At 36.5% G+C, this 8774-nt stretch overlaps 1 long non-coding RNA gene across 2 annotated transcripts; it reads right to left on the bottom strand.

The window, feature by feature from the left end:
- Positions 1–4181: 4181 nt before the first annotated feature.
- On the bottom strand, positions 4182–7128 carry LOC106749941. 2 transcript variants are annotated; one of them, XR_001374896.1, is made up of 5 exons: positions 6218–7128; positions 5996–6125; positions 5785–5916; positions 5018–5208; positions 4182–4481 (listed from the first exon to the last, which is right to left on the bottom strand). It is a non-coding gene; the product is annotated as an uncharacterized LOC106749941 (long non-coding RNA). The 2 variants fall into 2 exon arrangements; XR_001374897.1 differs by lacking the exons at positions 4182–4481; positions 5018–5208 and adding an exon at positions 5278–5704.
- Between the last annotated feature and the right edge of the window lie 1646 nt (positions 7129–8774).

The following is an 8774-nucleotide window of genomic DNA, read 5'->3' as shown; positions in this document are numbered from 1 at the left end:
TATACTAAAATAATCAAATTTTGTTAATAAACTCATGTTCGCAAATCTGCACTTTAAGCATTAGAGTGGCTTTTCATTCAACACTGCATTCAATATGAATTTCAACAAGGAAAAAATGCCGCTAAACCATATGAATACATTTATTACAGTCGATAATCGAATGTTCGTCCGACAAAATTGAGGAGAAAAGATCATTTATTAGATGTGTTTATTAATTCGTGCCGTCCAACTTTGCACAAATACATGTATATAAACCATTTGATTTTAAGTTATTGTCACGTCCTTCTGCTACTTCAAGATATTGAAATTCAAGGTTAAAATATGCAATGTAGTTTAATATTTAAACAACATAATTTTAAAAATCAGTAGTAAATATCATAGCTTACAAATAAAGAGCATATTCAATACTACATGCGTTTTGCATTGAATCTTAATAAAAATGCTTCTGAAGCAGTTGAAATGAATCTTAATAAAAATGCTTCTGAAGCAGTTGAAATAATTTGTTCCGCCTACGGAGAAGGTGCAGTGAGTGAAAGAACGTGCAGAAAATGGTTTAGTCGTTTTCGAGACGGTGATTTCAATGTTGACAATCAACTATGTGCTAGGCAGCCTCTTAAGTTTGAAAACGATAAACTGCAGGCGCTACTTGATGAGAACCCGACTCAAACACAAAAAGAACTTGCTGAACGGCTAGGAGTAACGCAACCAACATTTTCGATTTAACTGCACCAGCTCGGAAAAATTCACAAAGAAGGAAAGTGGGTTCCATATGAGCTGACTGCTGACAACAAAAGTTGTCGATTGACCAAGTGCATTTCTTTGTTCACCAGAATACAAAAAAAAGATTTTTTACATAAAATCATAACTGGCGGTGAAAAATGGATTATGTGCAATAATTTTAACCGCAAAAAATCATGGATCCTAATCAACCGACAATATCAACAACAAAACCTAAACGCTTCGGCAAAATGTTCTTCTTTGCATTTGGTGAGACCAGAAGGGTGTGCTGTATTGTGAGCTCCTCGGTCAGACAATTAAAGCAGAGCTCTACCAACAACAATCACTCTGTTTGAACAACTGAGAAAAAACAGTCATTTATTAGACAAGGTAGTCGTAAGGTCATCTTGCTCCATGACAATGCTGAGCCGCACACAACAGAAACCATGCAGGAAACCATCATAAATTTAGGCTTTGGAAATTCTTCCTCACGCGCCGTATTTGTTGGACGTAGCCCCTTCAGACTATCACTTATTTCGGTCGATAAAACATTCCTTATCGGATAAACATTTCAACTCAATTGAAGACGTTGGAAATTTCGTCGATCGCTTCAAAACCACCAAGTTTCTATCGCAATGGAATTCGAAAGTTGTCCGATAGTTGAGTAAGGTTATCGATGTTAACGGTCAATGATTAATTAATGTATTCATCTTATTGAAAAATAAAGTCGAAGTTTGCAAAGAAACGGCACGAATTAATTTATACGCCAAATATTAGGTAAGGAAGTCGGAAAGTCATTTTGCTACACGACAATGCTATGCTGAACATTGCTCAAACCACTTAACAAACCATCATTAACTTGGGATAGGAAATTCTACATGCAGCGTATTCTTCTAACTTGACCTTAGGATTATCACCTATTTCGATCGATACAGCACTTCTTAGCAGGACAGCACTTTCGAGATGTAGTAGAAATTTGAAAATGATTTGATAAATTCATTACTCCAAAATCAATATCTTTCTGTCGTGAAATAATCCGACAGTTGCCCGAAAAGTGGCAAAAGATTATAGAAAATGAAAGAATATATTTTGAAGATTGATTTGTAAACACTGTATTATATAAGCAAATAAAATTAAAACAAAAAAAAAGACTAAAACTTTTGCATACACCTAATAGAATGACAAGTGGAATCGTTGCTATGAGCAAGTATAGAAAAACTTATAAAAAATAATTCACTGCATTTTGCAAATGTATCAATGCATCTGTTATAATCGCGCATTATCTTATTCTCTTTAGCGCTGCCGAAACATCATCAAAGACGTCTTGACCGCGCTACGGAAGTACACGCGTTACAAGAAAGCACCGCGTTGTACATTCCAATATACGGACTCAGGACGGCACGTGCCCGCCCAACTATTACTAAGATACCCCCTTCCCCCTATGGAGATAATTTAGTTACTATATAAGATCAGCCCCATGTGGGGATACCTTTAACCATCGGGCGCGTCCCCAAGTGGCGTATTGGGGAATGCTCGTAATAGCTTGCTGTGAAGAGTAGGAGGGAAATAAAAATAAAATACCTCCCACGGACCGACAGAATTGTACGCTTGTACGACATGCGTCATGTAAGCAAACTCCCAACCCAAAGTGTTCCATGCCGAGGGGTGAATGGTTATGGGAGTATAAACATTGCAGCCTTAAACGGCCCTTCAGAGAACTGGTGCGACCCCTGGAGTATCATCCGCTTTGTACTTTCCCTCCAAAGGTCTATTAAGTCGCCATATTCATGGTAATAAAAATGAGTGATAGTAACACTTCAATAAACAATACTACAAATTCTATATCCAATTCTCCAACAAATAAATCTAATAAATAGGAGACAAATTCTGATAAGAAGAAAATTTTTATTCAGCAGACTATAAGCAGAAATCTTCTGAGCAGGCCGCGCTCAAACACTATCAGTGGCCTTCCACAAACGGAGCAAACAAAACTTCACAAATCTCTCTAAAAAAGGACAAGATAACTGGAAATAGAACAAGGAAAGAAGTTACCACGAAGAAAAGATTACGCACCAGCCCAGAATCAGAACCACACTATGACAAAAGAAAACAGATTAATTCTGATGGATACTGGTTGAATGCTCCTAATGTATCAACGTCAAACAGATTTGCCAGTCCTAATGAAAACAAGTCCAAGATGAAACACATAGCGAAAAAGTTATCAAGCATCCGCCTATTCTTTGTAGATAAAGTAGCCAACAGTTTCTAATCCAGATATTAAATGAAAAGGCTAAATATAGTTATGAAATTAAAACCTTATGTGCTAAACAGGTCAAAATTCAACCGATATCTACTACACTATATACTACTATTGTTAAAGAGCTACGAGATAGAGGTACCGAATTTCACACGTATAAGCTACAGCAAAAAAAAAGCTTTCGGTACTAAAAAATATGCAATCTTTTAGAAATGTAGAGAAACTCAAAGTTGCTTTAAAAAATTTAGATTATAAACCTACGAACATCTGGAATATAAAAAATAGATTAACAAAACAAACCACTACCAATGTTCTTTATAGATCTTGCGCCACGTCAATCACGTCAATAACAAGACAATCTATGCTGTAGATCATCTCCTACATTGCAAAGTTGTATTTGATGCCCCCAGACCTAAGAGAAATATTCCTCAATATGCCAACTGCCAGAGGTATGGATACACCAAGAAATTTTTCTACCATAAACCAAGATGTGTTAAATGCGCTGAGGAACATCTCATTACAAACTACCCAAGAAAGAAAAGATCGGATCGAGTTAAATGCGTATTATGCAACGGAAACCATCCGGTTAATTATAAAGGATGTTCTGTTTATAAATAAATACAAAAAGCTAAATTTCCTGCCCTTAGGAGTAAAAAGTTAGAGAGCGCTGCTGGAAATACAACCCAATATGATGGCGGCAATAGATAAAATCGGTGACAGACTTTCTTATTCAGATATTGCTCGCAGACACCCTATAATAAAGACGTCTGAAAATGCAAAACATCTACAACACCAATGAGATCTCGGAGATAAATCTCAAACAAATGTACCCACCGTAAGTGTGAATGTAAATCATATGGAAGCTTTACAAGCTATATTAAACTAATTGTTAAAAATAACCAAATTAATTGGTGAACTCATGGCTGAAATTGAGCAAAATTCAATGCCCTGAAATTTGCCATTTGAAATGCTAGTGGGCTCTCCCGACATGTGGATGAACTTAAACTTTTCTTGAACACACATAACATTGATATTATGTTAATCGCTTAAACTCATTTCACAAATAATAGTTACATATGCATTCCTAACTATTGCATTTATTTTACCAATCACCCAGAGGTAATGCTCATGGTGGTACAGCTGTCCTTGTTAAAAACAAAATAAAACATTATCAGGTCAATTCATTTCAAGATAATTTTATTCAGGCTACAAATTATCCTCGAAGACTGGCACGCTCCTATTAATATAACGGCAATTTACTGTCCACCAAGGTATAAAATTAAGGAGAACTATTACAACTTTTTTAACTCCCTTGAAAGTCGCTTCATAGGTGGGGATGATTACAACGTGAAGCACACCCACTGGGGATCCAGACTCACAACAACGAACGGCCGGGAATTGCTCAGTTCCATCAACAGACTTGGGCTTGGTGTCGTATCGTCGGGCCATCCCACATACTGACCAACGGATAGGAAGAAAACTCCAGACCTTATTGACTTCTGCATAACTAAAGACATTTCTAACAATTACATTACATGTAAAACCTGTCTGGAACTATCCTCTAATCACACTCCAGTGCTTGCCATCTTAATAGGAAAGATAGTAATTCAAACAAAAAATGCGTCTTACATACGAGTAAAATAAATTGAGATCTTTTTAAAAATCTTATTAATACCATCCTGAACCCCAATGTAAGATTACAAACAAATAACGATATAATAGACGCAATGGAAATATTCATTACTATCATGCAGAATTCGACTCCTATCGACGAAAGCGTAGAGGTCAGACTTATATTTTCCAAAACAATTTTAGATAAGGTAGCACAAAAAAGACGTATACGGAAAAAGTAGCAATTAACCAAATGTCCTATACTTAAAGCTAAATTAAACCATACTATCGAGGAACTCAGAAAACTTTTGACTAGTGAAAAAAATGATGGGGTTAAATTCTACTTGCAGAAACTAGATGGCACTCTTGCTACTAATTATTCCCTGTGGAAGGCCTCCAAGAAACTTAAGCAACCCATAACAGCGTCCTTACCATTGCATAGAAATGACGGCTCTTGGGCAAGGAGTAATGAAGAGAAAGTTACTACTTTTGCGGAGCATCTGAGCAAAGTTTTTAGTCCGCATCTTTATGATGGGTCACACGAACATCTTGTGGAGATCTTCAAAAACCTCAGTATACCTCAAACCAATCTATCGCCAAGTTCACTAAGCATGAAGTTTTAGCTAAAATTAGAAACTTAGATAGCAAAAAACGCCCGGGTATAATCTGATCACAGGTCGGGTATTAAGGAATTATCCGAATCAAGAATATCTTATTTAACACAAATTTATAACGCTATCCTTAAACTAAATTTTAGTCCACAGTGAAAGGTAGCCCAAATCGCAATAATTCTCAAACCGGATAAAAAGCCTGATGATCCCAAATCACATAGACCTATTAGCTTGCTGCCAATATTGTCCAAGGTTTTAGAATCACTAATTAAGTCCAGACTAATACCCATTATATGGAAAAGAAACCACAAGTTCGGGTTCCGTCAAAAGCATAGCACTATAGAGCAGGTTCATAAAAGCTTATAAGCTCTTATATAACAGGTTATAAGAGATTCGTAAGAACAGGCTTATAAGTAAAATCCATCAGACACTTAAAGGGAAAAAATACTGCTCTGCTGCATTTTTAGACGTCTCCCAAGCGTTTGATGGAATGTGGCATGAAGGTCTTCTATTTAAATAAAACAAAATAAAACTATTTTAATAAAACAAAACTTTCCGGTCGAGTATTACTTGCTACTCAAATCTTACCTGGGGGATCACAGTTTTCTTGTTATGCATGGAACATCTCAAATTGGGTTTTATAGTGTACGAGCTGGGGGGAAGTGCCTCAGGGAAGTGTTCTTGGACCATTATTATACTTGCTCTATACAGCTGATCTTCCTGTAAACACCAACACTACTGTTGGAACGTTTGCTAATAACACGACTATATTAGCCATACATGATGATCTGTTCTTAACCTTAATAGTGTTGCAACGTAGTCTAAGCGATATCTCCAACTAGCTTAAATTGTGAAGAATTAAAGTTAACGAGCTCAAGTCCATTCACGTCACGTTTTCCTTAGGACATTTTAACCGCTCGCCTGTGAAACTAAATAATATATCGATCCCACAAGCTGATTGTGTAAGATATCTTGGACTATACCTTGATAGAAAGCTTATTTGGAAAAACCATATATTTACCAAGAGAAAAGTGCTTGGGCTTCTTCTAAAGAAATTGTATTGGATGATAGGACGGAAATCCCAGCTAAGTCTGACAAACCAAGTATTACTATATAAAGTCATCATCCAACCCATATGGACCTACGGGATATAGCTTTGGGGCACCACTTCGCATTCAAACATAGAAATAATACAAAGATTCCAATCTAAGATCCTACGCATAATAGCTGACGCACCATTTGTGTTAAACGAGATTCTTCACAACAACTTAAATATCCCCTTCGTTAGAAAGGAGATTGCAAATCTAACGAAATCATACAGAGATAGAATATTAAGTCACTCTAACAAACTCGCTAGTCGTTTGGTGATCGTCAAAAATACAGCTCAAAGACTAAAGAAAAGAACTCCCAGTGATTTAATTAAGTGAAATACACGAATTTATTTTGAATGTGCCCATGGGCATATACCTGACAAGACAACGAAATATTCACAAACATTACTGAATATCCTTAATTATGATAGATTGTAATGTTAAATCAGAAGTTAAAAAAAAATTTAAGATCAGCGCCGACCCACGGGCCAGGATCTCCGATACTATACCTCCACATTATCGCGTATCTCGCTTAACGTACACTTCGCACTATCGCGAACCTACTTGGAGCACGTCAGGAACAAGGTCCACTTCCGACATAGAAATAATTGCAACAAAATATTGAGTAAACTATTTTCTTGATGATCTCGGACTTTCAACGGCCGACACCGATCCGCTCAAACCACCTCACCCCGAAAAACCCGTCGCGTCCAAACACCGCGGGCATAACATATCAATGTGTAATGATAAATATCAGTAATTGATTTTTCCCATATTATTATATAGAAAAGTATTAAGATAATATTTTCGAGAAATGTATAAATTTCATAAGATATTTCATATCTTATATTGAATGATGTCAGTATAGAAAATAAAATATCTCAAAAAGTATTCACTTTTTTATGTTTTCTCCCTAGGATTTTCATATGCAGAATAAACAGAGAAATCGAATTGTATTAAAAGTACTATATAATTATATTTTAAAAAATGAAGATGACTTTGAAATAACCTTAAATTATTGACAACACAACGAAGTTAAAGTCACTAAAATATATCCTCTTCCAAACCCTACAACTTTTGTTTAAAACATTTCTTTTTATTTTGCTTTATTTTTATTATATAATACTACAATGACTCAATTTAAATGCTTGACCCAGTATATTTTTTTTTTAATGTAAAGTTTTTAATTTGTAATTTTGACTGTTTAACTCTTAATAATTGCATAATGTATGTAAACTCTTAATAATTGCATAAAGAGGAAAAACATTAAAGGTATATATTATGTTACTCTCAGATGCTAAAAGGAACTCCAAAAATCAATAATTTTTTTCAACGCAACTATAAGGGATGAACAATTTTTTCAAATTACAATGCTTACCACATGGTTTGACGATTGTCTTGATGAAAATAATTATAAAGAATGATAAAAAGTGACCGAGTATAAGATGTCCAAGTACAAGATGTCTCATAAAGCTTCTGAGAACAAGCGTGGCATAGCAGACAGCACATTAGTCTGCTATACAAGGGTGGATCAAATATAAACGAGCCTTTTTAAATTATGCGTCCGTCGGCGGTGTGAGGGGTCAGCAACGTTTTGGATATTGGGGAGGGGGGAGGGTCATGTGGAAGGCAATAATAACGTTGGCGCGCCACGTGCTTCTTACTCTCAGCAGCAATCACGATGAACGAGAAAGAGGTACATCCCGCAGTTACACAACGTGTTATTATTAAGTTTCTCGTCAACGAAAATGTAAATGCTGCTAAAATTCGGCGCCGTTTACTCCTACAATTCGGAGAAAGAACCCTTTCATGGGCTCGGGTGAAGCAGTGGTATAACGAACTTCAGAAAGGACGAAAGCGTGTTGAAAACATTGCCGCTGTTCCCGCACCAGCATCACAGCGCAGAACACCGAGGCTGTTCGAGAACTTATCGAAGGCGACCGACACTTAACTGTTCTTGAAATCTCTCAGGAATTTCAGATCAGCTATGGAAGTGTGCAATCAATCATTCGCAATGAGTTGGGATTTTGAAAAGTGTCAGCTCGTTGGGTTCCAAAGTTGCTGAATGCAGAGAAGAAAGCCGTGCGGCGATAACACAACAAAAATTGGCCGATATGCACTGGACTGTCTTAGAACATCCACTTTACAGCCCAGACCTGTCACCATGCGACTTCCATATGTTTGGGCCACTCAAGGAAGCCCTTGGTGGACAGTGCTTCACAACGAACGAGGAAGTGCAGCAGTTCGTGTGCAACTGGTTTGATACATGTCCGCGAACTTTTTATGCTACCGGGATTAAAGAATTACCAGACCGTTGAAGGAAGTATATAAATAAGATAGGGGACTATGTAGAAAAATAGGCAAAATATAAATTAGAATTGATTTTGAAAAATATATAGTTTTTCTGCAAAAGGCTCGTTTATATTTGATCCACCTTCGTGTATATACAAGGTGGGCCATTTTAATCGACCCAGTCGAATATTTCGA

The sequence above is a fragment of the Dinoponera quadriceps genome, unplaced genomic scaffold (genome assembly GCF_001313825.1).
Source record: "Dinoponera quadriceps isolate SergipeBrazil2010 unplaced genomic scaffold, ASM131382v1 scaffold4618, whole genome shotgun sequence".
In the NCBI taxonomy this organism is placed as follows: domain Eukaryota; kingdom Metazoa; phylum Arthropoda; class Insecta; order Hymenoptera; family Formicidae; genus Dinoponera; species Dinoponera quadriceps.
Note: the sequence above shows the minus strand (reverse complement) of the source record. Positions and strands in the feature narration are given on the sequence as shown.